General features: G+C 42.0%; 1 protein-coding gene across 4 annotated transcripts in view; it reads left to right on the top strand.

Moving 5' to 3' along the window:
- AFG2A (AFG2 AAA ATPase homolog A) overlaps positions 1-21,808 on the top strand; it is a 739,142-nt gene that overhangs the window by 624,410 nt on the left and 92,924 nt on the right. Inside the window, exon 15 of one of the 4 annotated variants that reach the window (XR_012231536.1) lies at positions 7,584-8,351. The exons of the other annotated variants lie outside the window; for them this stretch is intronic. The gene's annotated coding sequence lies outside the window, so the exon portion shown is untranslated. The remainder of the gene's footprint in view (positions 1-7,583; positions 8,352-21,808) is intronic. 4 annotated transcript variants of the gene reach the window in all.

Below are 21,808 nucleotides of genomic sequence, written 5' to 3' on the forward strand. Positions count from 1 at the left end.
CCCCCTCACCCCCTTGCAGTTTTCCGTTTTCGCGTTTTCGTTTTTTGATCCCCTTCTTCCCAGAGCCATAACTTTTTTATTTTTCCTTCAATATGGCTGTATGAGTGCTTGTTTTTTGCGGGACGAGTTGTACTTTTTATAAAGTCACCATTGATTTTACCATATAATGTAGTGAAAAATGGGAAAAAAAATTCCAAGAGCCATTTTCTAAGACTCGTAGGGTCTTTATTTTTAGTGATCAGGGGCTGTGTGAGGGCTTATTTTTTGCACGTCAAGCTGATGTTTTTGATATCATTTTGGGGTAGATAAGATGTTTTGATCTCCTGCTACATTTTATTGCAATGTTCCAGCATTACGCTGTTTACCGATCAGATTAATTTACTATATATTTTGATAGACTGGACATTTATGAACACGGTGATACTAAATATGTGTGTTTTTTATTATTGGTTTATTTTGAATGGTGCAAAAAGGGGTGATTTGAACTTTAAAATTTTTTTTTTCTTTTTTTTAATCTTACAACTTTTTTTTTACTTTTTACTTGATTCAATAGTCCCCTTTACAATGACCAGCATGGTGGTCTTGTGCATATCTCCGGCTGTCATGACAACCCATCGGAGCCCCACGGACACAATAACGCACTTACGGCTCATGCAAGTTAAATGCTGCTGTCAGAGATTGAAAGCGGCATTTAACATGTTAACAGCCACAAGTGGATCGCAGATCTGTCCGCAGCTGTTAGAGGTATTTGACAGCTGTTCAGATCAGCTGTCATGTGCAGGAAAAGGTGTGGGCTCCAAACCGGAGCCTGCATCAAATATAGGAAGTCGACCTTGAAAATACCTATATGTCCAAGGTCATAAAGGGGATAAGGTATCTGTGAGATGAGAATTATTTGGAGATGGTAATAAAACCAGTGATCTCAGGTTACTTATAAGACGATAACATTTTCCAGCACTGTACAGAAGTTGACAACATCTCCATGTAGATATTGCTCTGGGTCAGATATGAGACCAGAACGTAACTTCTCAAAGATGACAATGCCAACCACTGAGTCATCATGCTGCCACCAGATGCATTTCGATGAGAACTCCTCTTCAATCTTGGCAAAACTCCTCTTAAGTGTCTACTGTAGCACAATATAAATATAGTCTAATAGTAATAATCACCGGGATTGTTTTGCATCTAAACTTCCTGTTTGGGTCTATTTGTCTCCATGGTAACAGACTGTAAGCTCTTTACGCCATGGCCGTGTTCCACAGTTTTATTTCCTTCGTTTTCGTTTTTTCCTCCCTTCTTTCAAGAGCCGTAACTTTTTTATAGTATAACCATATGAGTGCTTGCCAAATTATACTTTTGAATGACACCATTCACTCTACCACATAGTGTACTGGAAAATGGAAATCAAATTTCAAATGCATTGAAATCTATATATATAAAGCTGAGTGTATGTGTGTATGTATGTATCAAGTCATGCCCACTCCACATAGTCCCAACCACTCTGCATAGCCCCGCTCACTACACATAGCCACACTCAATCCACAATCAAAGCCCACTCGGCCCACGTTGTTAGCGCACATGGGCGGAGACACATTCACCTCGAAAGCCACCCAGCAAAACTCAGCGGCTACAACGTCCCCGCCGCTGCGAGCTACAATCAGGGCCGCCAGTTATGAATGGGTCACCGAGGAGGATAGCAGCCCCAAGCTAAGCAACAGAAAACCAGAGAGGTTGGTAACTAAGTGGATTGCAGACCCCTGATCCTGTCCACACAACTAGCAGTAGCCATGGAGCGTACCTACGATGATCCTAGATGCCTCGGCACAGCCGGAGAGCTAACAGCCTAAAGCAAGAAAGGGGAACTCTAACTGCCCTGGAGCAGACCCCAAAGGAATAGATAGCCCCCAAACATATATTGTCGGTGAGAAAAGATGAAAACACAAATGCAGGCAGAAAAATAGACTGAGCAAACGATGGGGCCCACACTGACTAGACAGGACAGGAAAGGAAAGACACTGTCTGCAATCACGCAAAAACCCTGCAAAAAGTCCAACACGTCTGATGCACAAAAACACTGAAGTCGCACGACTTCGCCCCCACTAACCAGCACTCTGGTATATTCTGACAGCAAAGCATAAAGAGACCAATATAACAGGGGACAAAACAAACTGGCACATGCAGCAACATATGGGCGGTGATTCAGCACAGCCCCAACCGGAACTGGCTGACCCGCACAGAGCAGAGATAGACAAAACCAGATCAAATGCAAACAGAATAGCAAATGAACCACTTAGCTGAACATGCAGGGAAAGAGTAGGAGACATCAGACCTCAGGAGGCACAGGAAGAAAATCGCCAGCAGGGATAGAGGGAGTCAGCTGTCTTAAATCCCAATCAGAAACCCCAGCTCTCCAATCGTCTTCCTCATTATCAGGTGGCAAGCCTCTGTCAATCAGATCAGCTCCACTACCTCCAGTAACCACCAGAGGGAGCCCAGGAAGAGAACTCTCAATCTGACCAGCTCCACTATCTTCAGTAATCACCAGAGGGAAGCCAGAGAGAGAATTCACAACAGCCGCCGGCTTCAGAGTATCAGTGCGCGGCAGGCACAGGCCACATCTAGCTCCATCGTGTCTAAAATGGAGTTGTTCCTGTGAGGCTTGATGTCAAGGGAAAGGGAGGAGCCTCACGGATTACACTGCTGTGCTCATAACAGGAAGTTGCTGTGTGGTGCTGCAGAAGAAGTAAGCTGTGTATATGATACGCTTAATTGCAATTAGTGCAATTTCTCTCTGGATCAAGTGTTTCCAATTGTATATGGAAGAGGAGTGTGAGGTACTGCCGGAGGAGGCGACTATAAAGGAGAAAAGCTGTGCTGCAAAAAAGTGCTGTTTATAAAAGGAGCGTGAGGTGCAGGAGGAGGCTGTGTAAAAAGCAGGAGCATGAGGTGCAGGAGGAATACGGCCCCTTAACTGCCGCTGTTAAAAGTCATATCGGCAGTCGTTAAGGGGTTAATGGGTTAAAAAAAAGCTTACACAAAACACAACAGGCACCATTTTGTTGATCAGTGCAGGAGTATTGCTATGTTCAACACCGACAATTTCTTTTTCTTCTGTGGGTTCCCACACTGGTCCTCGGAACACAGTGGGCTGCGCATGTGCAGATTGAGATTGTAGTTAATTTTGGTTGCAAATCTGTAGTGTTTAATATATCATGTGAAATGTTTTTATGTGCAATATAATCATTATAATTTGTTATAACTAACCACCGTTAGTTACTATGCCCGGGCAATGCCGGGCTCTTCAGCTAGTTGAAAATAAAGTTAAATTTTACAACTGCTTTTTATTTACTATGTTCACTATATGGTAAAACTGACCTGGCAATATGATTCTGCAGTTCAGTATGAGTACATAGATACCATAGATATCACCAATGGTATCTGTGGTGAAAAAAATGTGTACATCTGTAAGAAAAAAAATTTAGCTTTTGTTTCCATTTTTTGAGACCTGTAATGTTTTAATTTTTGGGATATGGGGCTATGTAATGGCTTATTTTTGCGCCCTGAGCTGACTTATTTACTGATACCATTTGGGGGTAGATACAGTGTTTTGATCACCTCTCATTGCATTTTATTCCAATGTTGCTGTGCCAATAAAAACATAATTCTGGCGTTTTGATTTTTTTCGTAATGCCAATTGGATTCATTTATTTAATATTTTGATCAGAAAATTCTGATCACGGGAATGCCAAATATGTGTATTTTTTACGTTTTACTTTTAATGGGTCAAAAGATCGGGGTGTTATAAACTTTTGTGTTTTTGTTTTGTTTTTTTAATCATATTTTTTAAAACTATCTTTTTCACTGAATTGGAGAACTTGACGCTGTAATCATCCGATTGCTTGTCACAGGCGCGCAATGGGAAAATGGAACGGTGCACCCCTGTCGGCGTTTGTTAAGTGCTGCTGTCAGAAATTGGTAGTGCGTGCGCTGGGGGGATTCACAAGTCTGCAGTCACACAGAGTGACTGCAGACTTATCAATTTGGACCCAACAACCCCTTTAAACTTACCATGTGATCGAATAGGGGACTTGGCTCCTATTTTTCATGTAATAAACATTGCCTTAGTGTGGCGATAAGCGTTCAGTGCTTAGTTCCACCCCTCAATTACCATGACTGGCCGTCTCCTCATAAATAGATTGACAGCCAGGGTTGTAAATACAATAGGTGCAGGGATTACAATTGCAATCAGGCCCTGGAGCCTAAGGGGCCCGAAAAGTTCCTTAAAGCTATACGAAAAGACCAGTACTATTAAGAATTGCAATAATTGGGGGGCTCGTTGGAGCTTTTGCATTGGGGCCCATGAGCTTCAAGTTACGCCAGCGTTGACAGCGCTCACTTGTCCAGAGTGAGTTCTGACCGAAAAGGAAGCTAGTGGGTGAGCACACGGTGTCAGTGCGCAAGAGAGCACATCACCTCAATTACAGTAGTCAGTATAGTTGGCGGCCACCGCTGAAATGACAAAGTACTGTGCTCGCACGGCAAAAACTTTCTTTTTGGGCAGCGCTCACTCCGACCAAGTGAACGCTGTGAATTTACATAGGTGAGACAGCCAGGAATGGTAATTGAGGGGCGAAATGGTGCACTTAGCTCTTTTTAGCTCTGCCAAGCAATTAGACATACTGCGTCTTATGTAGCATTTATTACACTAAAGTTACCCTTTTTATAGGGGCTAGTTCCCCTATCTGACCATGTGCTTAGTTTACTGTTTTTGAGGTGTCCGGTTTCCAGCAGAAAAAAATGTACCCAGTAAACGATGCTGTTTACTCGAGGGATGTTTTGCTCTGGTCGTCTTGGTATGCTGATAGTCTCGCCTTCATGTTTTCTGTCTTCAGGAATAATAAAGAATAACTCCGATGTTTTCAGTCACTTGCTAATGGCTGCCTCCCTGGTAAACCTGATCTAATAATTACCATGTTTCTCGGTTTTCAGCAGTGCCCCTAGCTGAGTCCCTTGCGGATGATTTTGCATGCTGGCTTTCTTACTCTGTCTGTGATAGTTGGAGCAGATAAGAAAACAAATAAAGCCTTATTGTCTCCCAGCCCAACATCTGCATCTTAAACAGCCTCTTGCCTATTACTGCCCCTTCTCTCCAGCTTGTTTTCCGGGATGATTTTGTTTAATTATCCTTCTGGTGGAATTCTTCTTGTTCTCCTGAGAAGACAAATTTTTTTTTTCCAAGCATGAAAACCACTAACACATGTTTGTGTGCATACACAATGTTTCAAAAAGAGAGATTTTTTTTTCTTCTTCCTATGTTTAAGAAGTTCCAGTCTTTTCACTGGAGACTGGATAAGGCTGGACAAGATGTTTCCTATTAGTAATGAGGTTACATCTTGGATGAGAATCATTCAGCATTGCTTGAAAGGCTCAGAATACAGCTCAAGAAGTCCGCTGCATACAAATTACTTACTAATTCAGATGCTTTATGATTTGCATGCAGATGTCCTCAGTTTGGTGTTTAGACGTTACCAAGCAGATTCTTCTGCAAAATTGTTATGTTGACCATGTTCACATTGGAATCATGGCTTTTATATAGGGACCATGATAGATCCGTTATTTGTTTAGTAATGGAACTTACTTAGACCTCTTATATGTCAATGAAAGTGATCAGTATATCAAGTCTTGTTATGCTCAACGTATAATTGCACTAATCAAAAGTTTTTCTTAGTGGTGGTTTAGTTACTGAAACCCCATTATTCACATGCAAGCACTGCACTTCTCTGAGACTAACGATAGGCTCAATAGAAAGTCTCATTACAGCCCACAAGGGTTTTCCAAGTTGCTTATGCTAATTTTCTAGAAGGGAGTACATGAAGGGAATTCTCTCCATGATGTGAGGAGAGGGGTTGGGTTCAAGCTTCAGTTACAGTGTATATTTGGAATAAGCCTCTGAAATGCTCTCCCAATATACATCAAACACATCCATAGCAGAGTTGCCAACTTGATTTTTGTTTATTTTTTCTGGACAACTTCTCAAACCATCAAGGACAATTATTTTGTACTGACACATTGGAAAACCATAATAAATCATTGATTACACAGGTCAACGAAAAAAAATTTTTTTTCTGGTGTCCAAAATATTTTAATGAATTTGGGGTATTTTTGGGGTGCTGATTCTGAATATGTCATCAGTTTTGCCAGATTGGCTCAAGTTTTTGAGATTTTTGGTATCTTATTTATAGCACTTGTTGGTAAATGCGACGCATCATCTCATTAATTTCTTTGGATTAGTACTTGAACTGAGCAGTTCTCAATATAGTTTTGTGTTAATTAGTGTTCTAAAAGTTTGTTCATAGCTTGATTTTTGCACTAACTTTATGTTGTTGTCTGTTTTCCAGTGAAAAGCATGAACTCATCAAGAAGAAGTTGTCTTAACGATCCAGACTCATTCTGTTACATTTGTGGTGAATACACACTGCCAAAACATAGAAGAAACATAACAGACTTCGTAAAAAAAGTGTATTTTGCCTATTTTGGGGTTATGCTTGGGGACCAAGACAAGTTTTGGGCACCACACATAGTGTGCAAAGCATGTATCGAATTATTACGAAAATGGAGCAAAGGACAAAGAAAAAGCTTCAAATTTGGTGTTCCAATGGTGTGGAGAGAGCCAAAAAATCATCATGATGACTGTTATTTCTGTGCAGTGCAAGTGCAAGGATTCAATAAGCATAAGAAACGAAAATGGGAGTAACATGGAATCTGCAAGAAGGCCTGTCCCTCATTGTGAAGATGTGCCTGTACCTGTGTTTACCATAAATAACAGTCATCATGATGATTTTTTGGCTCTCTCCACACCATTGGAACACCAAATTTGAAGCTTTTTCTTTGTCCTTTGCTCCATTTTCGTAATAATTCGATACATGCTTTGCACACTATGTGTGGTGCCCAAAACTTGTCTTGGTCCCCAAGCATAACCCCAAAATAGGCAAAATACACTTTTTTTACGAAGTCTGTTATGTTTCTTCTATGTTTTGGCAGTGTGTATTCACCACAAATGTAACAGAATGAGTCTGGATCGTTAAGACAACTTCTTCTTGATGAGTTCATGCTTTTCACTGGAAAACAGACAACAACATAAAGTTAGTGCAAAAATCAAGCTATGAACAAACTTTTAGAACACTAATTAACACAAAACTATATTGAGAACTGCTCAGTTCAAGTACTAATCCAAAGAAATTAATGAGATGATGCGTCGCATTTACCAACAAGTGCTATAAATAAGATACCAAAAATCTCAAAAACTTGAGCCAATCTGGCAAAACTGATGACATATTCAGAATCAGCACCCCAAAAATACCCTAAATTCGATGAAATATCTTTGGCACCAAAAATGCTGTTGACCAGTGTTATACGTTTTACTTGTCTACAGCCCATAATTCTGATACGAAGACGACATCAGCTGCATTCTCTGTGACCTGTACAATTGTGATATTTACAATAAAAATAATCTGTATAAGTTTCTTCAGCTTCAAAAAAAATCATGGACGCCTTAAATTTTTTTTTTTTTTTTTTTTTTACAGCCGGCAAAAAAATACCCCAAATTTACAGACTGGACTGGAATTTCTGGACGGTTGACAACCCAGAGCCATAGCCACCCTCCCCTGTTCATTCAGTGATGGCCTCCATCAGGCCAGAATACATCAGTATACTTATTTTTTAGTAACTAAAGTTACTTAGTCAACAAAACTATTCTATGGCGTAACAGGAAGGTTTATTTTTTCTTTATCATAGAAGAATATGGGGCTATGTATGCTAGTATAAGCCTATAGATACTGTGTGCACAAGTATTAGGCAAATTGGATTATTGATTAATAATTTTATTATTGAATAACTACAGTGCTGTCGGTCATTTCAAAAGGGTAATAAGAAACCTGAATATTTCAGAAAGTAAAAGTGAGGCTTTGTCTTTCTTAACAGAATATTTGTGTGCATAGATATTTGGGCAACTATTATTACGAATTATTAAGTAACTAAATGAAAAACGTTAAATTTCACATCTCAATTGTTTATTTTCATATGATAAAATGAGAATAAATCCAAAATGTGCAAAAATACATTTCTGACATATAGAAAGAAAAATTAACAGTGATCAATATAGCCACTCTAATTTAACAATAGTCATATGCCTTCCATTCATATTCTAGAAAAATGAGGCCTTTCCCGTACCACTGCTGTTGAGAAACTGGGGTCAGTGAGTGCTCTCGTCTGCTAGCCCGAGACCAGGGCTCATCCTACTGAGCGCCCATTTTATTTTTACCATGGGCACAATACTACTCAGATAACACAAGGTGAGGGTAAAACGGTGTAGCAATACTTTATTGAACCATGAAACAGACAATAACATATAGAATAGTGCCAGCAAGTGCACAAGATGGTGCATATTAGTGTGTCTCACCCTTCCGCTGACTCACCGGGATTAGAGCAGCTGCATCTTTGGGGCTTCCCCATCAGTGTCACCCCGCTTTTGGCAGTCACCCACAGAGAGGAGGTAACAACAAGCTTAGGAAGCTGACAGTCCATTGAGCCACGTGACCAGGTGACCTGATTGTCCCCACCTGGATTTTCCAAACATCTTTGAAGGTTCAATGATAGTCAGTGGAGCAAATCTGTATTCTTCCAGCCACGACCATGGTCCTTTAAACTGGCAACCTGTAGAAAGACATATCTGTGTCCCTCTTGTTTTAGCCATGTTGTCCTGGCTGTGGTTTTTGTAAAGTCTCTCTCTTTCTCCTGAAGGATAGAATATCCCTTTTTTTATGCACATATGTCCTCCAGGCCTTCATCCAAAGGTCAGGGGGAAGGTGGGGTGAGTTTAAATCTCACTGAGTATTTAATCAATCTGCATAGTTTGTCCTCTGTTTTGCAGGTCAACAAACAAGCTGGCCTGATACAATGTGTAATCAACATATTAACAAACATATATTGTTCAATTACCCTATGCTCCTGTCCCTCAAAGATAGCAGAAAATGAGTTATAGCAAACAGCAATGCAAAAGTCCATATACAGGCTCATACGAACAATAATCTGTGTTTCTTGACCAACAAAGGAAAACACAAATAGTCAGCATAAAGATAATGTCCTATGTCTCTTGCTCTACTGAAGATAGACATCTGGACAATTAATATTAATTGATGTGTCGTCAGAACTGCTTTAAGAAAGTGTCTTCTAAATATTGTCACTAGGTTTTGGAGTTGATGTTGAATCCATCTTGAACCTGAAAAGGTCCAAATTGCTAATCATTAATAATACCAGCCTATAGCAGCACCGCACCTCCACCTTGCTGGCGTCTGAGTGGAAGTGGTGGTCTGTTCCAGTTTCTGCTGCAGACACTGGCCTATCTGGCCATCAAGAGTCACTCTTATCTCATCCGTTCATAAAACATTTAAAACATCTGTGTTCATACATGTCTTGGCCCAGTCTTGACATTTCCCCTTATGTGTTATGTTCAGTGGCAGTCATCTTTTTACTTTCCTTATCTTGGCCATGTCTCTGAGCATTTTGTACTTCTGGGAATTCCAGAGAGGATGCAGCTCAGGAACATGAGAGCAATGGAGGATAATGGGTTCCAGATCACTTCATATTTGATTCTTCTCAAAACTTATTCAGTTAACGTGCTTCTTCTTTCTTCACACATATTTTGCGACCCTGTTGACTATTTGCAACAAAACTTTTCATTGTTCTGTATTCATGCCCCAATATCTTAGCAATTTTAAGACTTTTAACAATTTTTGACTTTTTGGAGACTGTTAGATCTCTTTATTGGAGCATATTGCCTGAGAAAAACAAGCTGTCCAATAATTCTTCACACTCTGAGGTGTTGATATCCTAAGGCCACATCCTCCATCATCACATACATAGACATCACCTGATATGCTTAATCCAATAAGAATTTAAGTTTGTACATCTTGGAGTTGGAAAATGTGTGGAAAAAAATTTATATGGTCAAAATACTCATCTAATAATTGTTCACTCAGTGTAGTAACTTACATCTGGAATGCCCATTTTGCTGAAAACCACCGGCTGAGCAGCACTCAGTCTTATAATTACTGTATGCTCACTCACCTACTTTTTAGACTAGTCAGTCGATTCATCAAGACTGGAGTAATGCACAATCATACTATGCCAGTCTTGCTGGAAAAAAAAGGGGCTTTACTTCTACGTGGTGGATGCCTCCGTTCACAGTGCCAGAATTGCTACTCTATTTAATTGAAAATCTAGTATTTTGTGAAAAAAAATCAAGTTTTGAGGAATTTTATATGGTGGCGCTACGCATCCCAATTATGTGTGTGAATTGATGCTGCCTCAGTGGGCTAGGTGCAAATTGTTTAAAATTCACTTTATTTGCATAAATTAGTTTTTTATGCATTTTCAGGGCCACTGTCCAAGTATCACTGGTAAACGTATACCTTCATATGTAGTATAAATGAGTCATAGTCAAAATACATAATGCTCATTTCATTCATTCTAAAAGTTGTACTTAAATGGAAATTTAGTCAAAATGATACTTTGATGTCATAGATACATATGTGGTGACCATAGGGCTAAAGATAGTAATTTCAGACCACTACTGATTTAAGACTGAAAGCTCTATAGAGCTAAAAAAAAAACCAAAAAAGATTGTCACTGCTTGGAGACTTTTGTCATTAAAATCTGGTGAGTTCCATGAGTCCTTGAACAGTGAACGAGGGGCATTAGCTCTCTATAGTGTTTTCTGAGTCTGGAGTCAGTAATAATCCGAGATTACAGAGTACACCACTTTAATCCTCTCACATGTTTTGACAGTATATGAGACAATGATTGTATATATCTGTAAGTGTCCATTTAAATGGGGAAAAGAAAGACTGCTGATTAGCTGCTTGGTTACTTATCGACGATTATTTTATTTAATTTGCCCGTTTACACAGGCTGACCTGGCCTCAGATCCAAACTAAACGTTGTGCAAGGGTCCCGTTTCACATAGCGACGCACCAGCGATCCCAACAGCGATACGACCTGGTAAGGATCGCTGGTGCGTCGCTACATGGTCGCTAGTAAGCTGCCAAACAGGCAGATCTCGTCTATGACGCAGCAACCATCCAGCGATCCGTATAACGACCTCGGCGGTCGTTGGTACCTTGTCACACAGCAGCTTTTCTGATGACTCACGCCTGCGTCCCTGAGTTCTGCGTCGCCAACAAGGTCGTTTGTCGGCGTCAAACACAGCGATGCATGCTGGGCAGCGGGACGCCAACATTGAAAAAATGGCCCAGGACATTCGAGCACGATCAGCAATATCCAGTGGGGGGACCTGTCGCTGCTATGTGTCACACATAGCGAGATCACTGGTGAGGTCGCTTTTGCATCACAAAATCGGTGACATTTCAGCGATCTCGCCAACGATCTCGTTATGTGAGACGGGGCCTTAAGAGATCTGTAATAGAGCATGCAGTTCGCACAGGCTGCCATTGTTGTTTATTGGCAGCACAAGTCCTGTGTACACTGCTGCTGAGAATAACGATCTTTTGTGCAGCACAAAAAATCATTACACACACCGTTTTGCTTGTTTGGTGATCGGCGCCTTATTCAGACTGCAAGATTATCGTGAACAATCAATCTTAGAAATGTTCATTTATAAAAAAAACAATGCAGTTTATATGGACCTTAAGTTCATGTGTGATGCATCTTTGATGTCCATTTAACCTTTCCTTTTATTACAATGATCTTGACACATCTGTATCAGGAAATAATAGGGTACTGGAAATCAACCAAAATGAAAAGCAAAAGATAAGTCATGGTAGCATTACTTATAAAGAACATTAGATAAGTGAAGCTCTATATATCTCTCATCAAACCGGGAGCAGGCATATGACAATGTACAATTATTGACAGTTAAGGATAGAAGAACACCAAAAAAGACACGGTAGAAGAGTGAGAGGAATAAATGCATCACAAACAGCCCAGTAGATGTCCCAAAGATCTATTGTTTTATTGAAAATATCTTATCATTACAATAAACGAGCCATACGCATTAGGTGGTTGGTGACTGAACACTGCTTTGGCCGATCGTTCAACCAACAGCTATGTTAGCTGACTCAGATACAGGAGTGCTCATTCGCCCGAGTATTCCTTTGTTCACTATGAGAAAGACACTGGCTGATACATATGCCGGCAGCCTATCTCCGGGAGAGCAACGCTATCAGCAGTCCAAAATCATACATGCTCGATCAACATCTCCCCTGACCATTACTTGTATGGTAAGCCCATACAGATTAGATGGCCATAGCCGCTGATATCGATGGATACAGCTGAGATTAGTCTAAGGGTCTTTAGACAGTTGGTATTGTAGCTTTTTGATGTTCTTGATTCTGATATAAAGACTTTGTACTGAAGGGAGACATCTGTTTGTAGTGAGAAGCATTTAGGCAGCGTGCTGCTGTTAAAATGTTCAAGAATAATCTGATGGCACATTATTATTATTTATTTGTATAGTGTCATTAATTCCATGGTGCTGTACATGGGAAGGGGGGTTACATACAAAGTTATAGATATCGTTACATACAAAGTTATAGATATCGTTAACAGTAAACAAATTTAAAATGACGGACTGGTACAGAGGGGAGATGACCCTGCCCTTGCGGATTTACATTCTACATTCTTACATTCCCAACAACCATAGGAAATAAATTAAGGAGATAGATCCAAGTATCCAGCAGGAGAATGATAGATAGGACTTGATAAACGGGGATTTTGCCTCTAGCCATAAAAACTTGTCGCACAGAAAAGTCCAAGTAAATATCAAACAATGATCCTCCAAGGCAGAAGTGGGCAATTTTATTTTCCAAAAGGACCACATGAGAGACCATGACTGTTGTGGAATGTGAAAACCAATAGGCTGACATTAAATCTCAATATAAATATTAACATTGTAACATTGTTTTAATATTGAGCAGAATTAAGTATGCGGACATCCCCCTATATACACCATATGAGCCCGTAAAGACCCCCCTATATACCGTATAAGCCCACACAAAGTCCTCTATATACCGTAAGAACCCACACACAGACCCTCTATAAACAGTGTAAGCCCCCACCTAGCTTCTCTATATACAGTATTACACCTTACATAGCCCCCTATAAACAGTATGAGCCACCACAAAGCCCCTCTATATATAGTGTGAGGTAACGCTGTCATTTACTTGGGGAATTCTCGCTTGGCAGCGAACAAAACACATCCGGCACGGGTTTTCCATCAACCATAGCAGTCCATGCGGGTTATTATGCAGCATAAACCGATAGAAGCAATCAACAAAACTTCACATAAACAGCAGAGCGTCCGTTATTGCTTCCCTCTGTAAACCCAGTGTTCATACAGGTTGTTCAATGTCCAGCATACAGGCTTTCTTAGCCACATTTATCTCACCCACGTCAGGGTGTCCACATGGTTCCGTCACTCATGCTGCAGATGTCCATATCCCTCCAGGGAACTTTCAGGCTCTGGCAGCCATTACACACAGCCACACACAGGCTGTTAGCCAGGAGACAATCCTGCGCAAGGGACCTTCCGCTCTGGACCAACCAAGTCCCTGCACCCACTTGTGACTCACCCTGGCCACATTATATCGTTCATAGCCACGCCCACTGGGTCACATGACTCTGACCTCATCACAGGTCCTTCACACACTCACATAGCCTTTTACTACAGGCGTTTTCAGACACACCCCTGGGTGGGTTTGTAGGTAACCAGAACCCGCCCATCTCTCTAGCTACCTGAAAACTTCTCCCCTACACTTTGAAACAACACCACAGCAATGATATTGCTGATCACTCATACACAAGTCTCCATCTCAAAGCCACCCACTTTGAGATACATAACCATCCTTCAGGATTCTGCCACTCATCCGTTCTCTTATGACCTCCACACAGCGCCCCCTAGCGGACACAGTGGTTACTACACCACAATAATATGAGCCTTCACATAGCCTCCTATCTACAGTATGAACCCTACAGAGCCTCTCATATACAGGGTGATCCCCACATAGCCTCCTATATGCAGTGTGAGCCCCACATAGCCTCCTATATGTAGCATGAGCCCTACATGGCCTCTATATACAGGATGAGCCTTACATAGCCTCATATATACAGTGTGAGTACAACATAGCCTCCTATCTACAGTATGAACCCTACAGAGCCTCTCGTATACAGGGTGAGCCCCACATACCCTCTTATATGCAGCATGAGCCCCACATACCCTCTTATATGCAGCATGAGCCCCACATACCCTCTTATATGCAGCATGAGCCCCACATAGCCTCTTATATACAGCATGAGCTCCACATAGCTCCTGTATATACAGTGTGAGACTTACATAGCATCCGATATACAGAATAAACCCCATACATCCTCTTATATACAGCATGAGCCACACATAGCCTCTTATATGCAGCATCAGCCCCACATAGCCTCCTATATACAATATGAGCTCCACATAGCCTCTTATTTACAGTTTGAGCCACATATAGCCTTTTACATACAGTATGAGCCCACATAGCCACCTATTTACAGTTTGAGCCCCAGAATAACTCCTATATAAAGCATGAGCCTCACATTGCCTCCTATATAGTAACATAGCCTCTTGTGTGAGTTCCATATAGCCTCCTATAAACAGCATTTGGCCTACATAGCCTCCTATATACAGTGAGTCCCCACATAACTCCTTATATACAACATGAGCACCCCCATAGCCTATTATATACAGCATGAGCCCCACAGTCTTTTACATACAGCATGACCCCATATAGCCTCTTGTATACAGCATGAGCCTCACATTGATTTCCATATACAGTATGAGCCTCTAAAATACAGTGTGTCCCTAAAGAGTCCACACTGGATTTATTACATTGAGTTCATGTGAATTTTGCAAAGAGCATCAACCTTTGCATTGCAAATGATAGAAATCATATTGAAAAACTTAGATAATACTCCAATTGAATAAAATGTTGAGAAATTTCATTTGTTGAAAATATGTATTTTTGCACAGCACGAGCCCTCACATAGCCTCCCTATAAACAGCATGAGCCCTCAAATAGCCTCCTATGTACAATATGAGCCCCCTAATAGCCTCCTATATAAAGTATGAGCCCCCACATTGCCTCTTATATACAGTATGAGCCCTCACATACCCTGTTACTTACAGCATACAGTATGAGCCCTATATAGCCTCCCATATACAGCATGAGCCCAATATAGCCTCCTATATACATACAAACATCCCATACACAATAAAAAAAACACCACAAAACCACATATCTCGCTCCCATTCCCCCGACGCTCTGCCTCTGCTCTCTCCGAAGTGCACAGGCAATGCAATAAAATTATATCATCATGAATGCTGTTTCACTCGCTGATTGGTAGAAGATGGAAATGTGGTACCGTTCTCCACCAATGAATTACTCCTGTCGGCATCCTGAAGATGCAGATAGCAGTGACGTGTGGTTGCAGATGAATGGCCCGTTGGCCACTGGTTTAGCCCTTCTGCTGTTTTAGTCCACAGGTCTGCAGTTTGCTGTGCCCTGCTCCAGGGGAGCCACATGTCTAATAAACTGCAATAGTAACATACTGTAGATTCTGCCTGAAAGTAATACACGTGTAGGTTTTAAAGCAAACCTGTCAGCAGTGTTGGTCGATATAAGATACTGCCACTGCCTTTCAGGGCTTATCTACAGCATCCTTTAATGCTGTAAATAAGCCCCCGGTTCGACCTGAAAGATAAAAATAAGTCTTATTATACTCACTCGGGGGGGGGGGGGGGCGTTCCGGTCCGGAAATAGAATGTTGTACATAAGCCCTGAAAGGCAGTGGCCGTATCTCATAGTGGCCAAAACTGCTGACAGGTTCCCTTTAAGCCTCTGTTCCAAATGAGGTTCTGTTTATGATTAAACAGGGACCCCACCTTAAAGCAACCTGTCAGCAGGATTTTGTTCAGTAAACTAAGAGCATTATCAGGTTGGCAGTGTTACACTGATTGAAATGATACCTGGGGTGAAGAAATTCGTATGGTGGTTCTTGCGTAATCAGTATTTTTAAGTTTTCACTTAATGATATGCCCGGGACTGTAGGCAGAGTCTTCTCTTCCTACTCTAAGCCACAGCTTAGGAAGACCTGCCCACAGGCCCAACCAAAGCACCCTTTAATTTGGCAAAAAAGATATTGCCAACTGAAAAGACCCCAGTATTACAGAACTCGGATTTGACACTGGGACCCAGGACTGCGCCTTGACACACATTACCAGTAACTAGTATCTCTGCTCCCCCTTCTGATGCCAATACCATTTACTAATCTTAGCTCTACAGTGATTCACTATAATAATGGTGACCGATTTGGTACAGAATTTCTGCTTTGTATTTATGTTTTTCTATACAAACAAGTTCGAGGTCCGCAAAGTCACCTTTTTCACTCCACAGTAGTTCTGCAAGAAACTTGTCCAGGTTGTGCTGTTTTTCATATACTTAAGCCGGAGATTTTTGGGTTTCCCTTCTCTCCAGAAGTGAGATACTTTTGTTACATAAGATAATCTGCTTCATTTTCACATATAACTAAATGTCGTAAATCTGTGAATCAGAGCTATGTAGGAAATGTCCTCCTTGCCCTGTCTGGGTGTCTATGGCTTCCCTACTATCATTTCTATGTAAATTCATAGTATTACTGAGACGCTAGCTCATAAAGATGCAACTGCAGTTTCCTCGAGTTGCTGATTATACAGAACTAATTTGCATTCTCTGGAGAAGCCGTTATGGGAGAGAACCAAAAATGTATTTAAGGTATAAAGGTCTCCCCTTTCCCCATTAATAATGGACTTATTCCATGCCGCGCTCTCCATACATTCTTTTCTGAAAGCCTGAGCCTGTTTTGCTATTTTCTTGGCACCGCTACCTGTATTTCGCAATCAAGGGGCTTCCTTGGTAACTGCATCTGGCTGTTCCTTAAGATTTTTTCAGCACTGAAAGGAAGGAGGTGATGAAAAGGATCTCCTCAACTCCATGGTCTGGTTCCAGCAACTTGCTCCAGCTTGCCCGCCTCCTCCTATACCCTGCCTGGCTCTTGGCAGCCCTGTGTAAGGCATTACATAAGCATGTTTATTCTTATTCCCTACAGCTCTTCCTTCATTGTTAACATGAAAGTGAGAATTTCCTTAATAAAACCAAAGACAAAAATAATATCTTGATCAAGTTATAAGCCTACTGCTCTTGCATGAAAATAGACTTTAGCATTTGGTGCTTTCCGACGTTCTGCACGTCTTCCTTCATTCAGTTCTACTCTCATCATGTTAAGCTCTAAGGCTGAGTTCACACGTGGCGTTTTTTTTCGCGTTTCCGCGGCGGTTTTAACCGCGCGATTTTGCCGCGAAAACGCGAAAAATAAGCATCCCATGCATTCCTATGGGATTCCGCAATGCTGTGCTAATGCTGCGGTTTTTACCGCGGCGGATTCGCTTCGCGGTAAAAAACGCAGCATGCTCATTAATTTGCGGAATCGCGGCGATCCCGCACCCATAGGAATGCATTGTTCCGCTTATTTCCCACATGTGGCTGTGCACACCATGCGGAAAGTAAGCAGAACAATTGCGGATGGTACCCACGGTCCGGAGGAGAGGAGACTGTCCTCCGGGCTTTGGGTACCATATCCCTGTAAAAAATAGAATTTAAAATAAAAAATATTGTTATTCTCACCCTCCGACGTCCCGCGCAGTCTTCCCGCCTCTCTCCACGCTCTCGTTCCCAGTAATCCTTTGCGAAAATGCTCGCGATGACGTCCCTTCTCGCGGGATCGCGAAGTCTCGTGGTCATTCGCGCGACGTCATCGCGAATAACCGCGAGACGTCGCGATCCCGCGAGAACTGACGTCATCGCGGGCATTTTCGCAAAGGATTACTGGGAACGGATGCGCGGGACGTCGGAAGGTGAGAATAACACCGTTTTTTATTTTTTTTTTTACATTCTATCTTTTACTACTGATGCCGCATAGGCAGCCTCAGTATTAAAAAGTTGGTCACACTTGTCAAACACTATGTTTGACGAGTGTGACCAACCTGTCAATCAGTTCTCCAAGCGATGCTACAGATCGCTTGGAGAACGCTAGCATTTTGCAAGCTAAATACGCTTGCAAAATGCTAGTTTTTCCGTGGGAAAATCGCGGGAATTTAAAATGCGATTTTCCCGCGGACTGGAATTCCGGAATTCTCGCGGTAATTTCCGCAAGAGTTCCGGTACGTGTGCACTTAGCCTAAGAAGGACGTTCAAGAATAAATTTGTAGATTTATGCAAATTAAATTACAAGCGACCCATAGCAACTGACCCTTATACCCACGTATGCAGATACATTGCCCACAGCTTCCCTAAAACAGCCTTCTTTTAGCCCAGCAACATCTGGACCACATTTATGTCCTACTTGTTCATACACCTCCTACTCTTTGAAAAGGATGCTTCCTTATTAAAATGACAGCCATGACTTAAAGGGAATGTCAGCAGGTTTTTGCTATAGAATCTGATAGCAGCATGATGTAGGGGCAGAGACCCTGATTCCAGCGATATATGACTTCGCTTATTGGATGCAGCAGTTGGAATAGTATCATTGTTTTCTCTGTTGCAGATATAGCCGAGTTGCTGAGCTGTGTATAATCCCGTCTGCACTACAGAAAGCAGCTAGTCCATGCTAGGGGTGTGGCTGGACCTGAAGGCATGAGACATCTAGCCCTATAGTGATGATCTCCTGCTGATAAAATACTGATTGCATTGAACGCGCAGAACACAGCCCACTAAATGATACATTGCTGGAATCAGGCTCTCAGATTACATAGCAAAAACCTGGTGACAGATTCCCTTCAAGTTATGTATTGCATATATATTGATATATTTTAATATCATCATGTTATACTGTCTGCTTTAATAAGGTATGATAAGCATAACAAGCACACGACAATTCTCGGATGCGAGAGGATCGGGTGATAGTTAATCTTACTGCGCTGTGATTCTCTTGCATGAGAGAATCGTATCACCGGTGGGGATAAGATGGAGAACTTAGTTTCTCCATCTTCTCCATTGTCTCTATGCGCATACATTGGACAGCACTTGGATGACATCTGAGTGCAGTTCAATGTTTCACTCGCATGCATAGAATTGAATGGGTGGGGGAGATCCAATTGTTTTCTCACGCTGAATTGGCATAAAACATTGCACGGCACTCAGTCGTGTTATACATTGGTGTGAGCGAGCCCTTACAAGCAAATACAATTCTGCTTCCTTAGATTATTGGAAGTGACAATTGAATTACAACTGCCAATATTCTAACGGCTCATAGACGTCGGTGACTTTTCTCGTGTGCAAAGAAAAAATGACAAATTTTCAGGAGTGTTCTAGATCAAATTTTCATCAGTATTTGGTCAGATTTCACCATCTGTTTCATATTTATTTTTTGCTTCTGAGAAGTTTTCTAAGGGTACGTCTCCACGGGCCGTATTGTCGGCGCTTTGGACGGAGCGGAAACCCTGCTCCGCCCAAAGTCCCTCCCCCTTCTGTACGCACGGTGATTCCGGATGTGCTCATTGAACACATCCGGAAACGCCGCACCCTATACATAGGACTGTGTTATTTACCTTGCGGTGATGGAGCATAGCCGCAAGGTAAACAGACATGCTGCAGTTTAAAAAGACGCACCACTTGTCTGGAAACGCAGGGTCGCCGGATGCATGTTTGCACGCATAGTGGAGACGGAATTTCATAAAATCCCCTCCACTATGCTGTAACATCTGGACGTTGCGGATTAAACGCTGCGGCTGTATGCAGTGTTCAATCCGCAGCTAAATCCAGGTGTAATCCGGCCTGTGGAAACATACCCTTAAGCTTCTCTCATGAAACCAGGGTCTGCAAAAAATACAAGAACAAGTGAACAGCCTGATAGACTGTACTAGTTACGAGTTCTATGCGGAAAAAACCTCCGACATAAAAATACTGGTGTCTCATTGTGCCCTTGTTTAGACCAATATTTACAATTTTGTGATAACACCAAAATTCTAGTAAGATTCAAGACCTCCTTCTAGACATTGTGCAGAAGAACCATCGAAAAAGTGGTCCTTCACTAACAAAATGATTTCCTGCATTAGAACGCCTAGAATCTGAGGGATTGTTATTACCTTCCCATCATAATATCGTTACTGTTGGTTCCTTATGAATTATCTCAATTAGGAAATCTAGCTCAGATATAGCGGTGGGATCCCATAGATGGGGTAGTTTAGCATATAGTGCAGTCATCTGTTTCATAGACCTGTCTAATACAATCAGGTTGGATTTTCCAAAAGTCAAAAACTTCTTTCAAAACGTCCATAAATATCTAGATGTGTTTTGAGATGTTATACAACCTTGTTCTCCGCCTAATGTATTGATATCTTGTCTTGGTCTGGACACTTTTGAGAATGGTTTTTGGTAAGTTCTTGGACTATGAATTGCCTTCCTAACACAGGAAAGTCCCCTACTGATCCTTGACAGCTATACTGTAACTAATGAAGGTAGGATAAAGAATTAGCCTGCTGGTTTAGCTTAGCAGGAGGGAGGCGCGGTGTTAGGCGTCTGGGTTCTGCGTCTGCTCTGCAGGAATCCAGAGCCTCACATTCTGCGGTCTCCTGCTGTCTATCTACTGCAGAGAAGATTACTTTGCAGCAGACCGCTCCAGAGACTAAGTTCCTCTGTGCTCCTACTGGGCATGCTCACGAGGCGATCTCCCATTGGAGATTGGGAGTCATGTGCCCAGGTCCTGCTCCAGATCTCATTGGTCCATCTCGGAGATCTGGAAGGTCCTGCACGGCTATAAAAAGCACGCATGACCGTTCGGCCATGCGCTAGTATAGACTTTTCAAGCTAATGTGTGAATGGTGACGGATGTATGACTCTGGTGACTGACTCATTTGAAACCCCTTCCCTCTGATATTACGTATGTGGATAGGGAATTAGTTCAGCTGTCAGCGCCAGTCAGTGGCAAGCCTTAGGCCACTGTGCACACCGCACCTCTACTCTAGCGTCCGACATTGCGCCTGCTTCCTAGCTTTGTCGACTAGCAGCCGTGGCCTACGCCGCGCTGCAGTTGCAGCCCTCCTTGGCATCCGCAGTAGCGACGCCGCACACACGGTAGGTCTAGACGGACGCATCTCCTCTGTCTTGGGTCCTGCTCCTGTGACCAGATACCGTGTGTGCATTTCCCTGTGGTCTGTGACACTAACAGGCTCAGTGTTTTTGTATGTTTATGTTGCCGCGCCTCTGTGTGTGAACAGAGCCCGCTTTGCGCACTTCAGGTGAAGTCTAACCCGTGCGCATTATACCGCCATATTCTTCGTCTGTCATTACCAAGCAGTGGTGTAACACCTACTGCATGGTGGACCCCGAGCGACGAACGCACTTTATTATTTATTTTTATTTAGTGCGTTCCGCTGTTCCTAACACGCGGTGACATATAATAATCCACAGATGCGACAGGTCTATTATTCACCTAAAAATTTATTAATTTGATAAAATCAAAAACACAAAAATGTTACTTTGGCTCAGTCGGGAGATGTGTCCATTTTTATTAAGTACAATGGCCCCAATTCATTAAGACTGGCATTTCGTATGCCAGTCTAAATGAGAACACAGGAATAAGATGTGCTGAATTCTTTAAAAGGCTCATGCCACCTGTTACATACAGGGCATCTTATCCATGCCATGTGCCTTCACGCGCCTTTCTA

Source organism: Dendrobates tinctorius, unplaced genomic scaffold (genome assembly GCF_039654945.1).
Source record: "Dendrobates tinctorius isolate UK_male_01 unplaced genomic scaffold, ASM3965494v1 ptg000030l, whole genome shotgun sequence".
In the NCBI taxonomy this organism is placed as follows: Eukaryota; Metazoa; Chordata; class Amphibia; order Anura; family Dendrobatidae; genus Dendrobates; species Dendrobates tinctorius.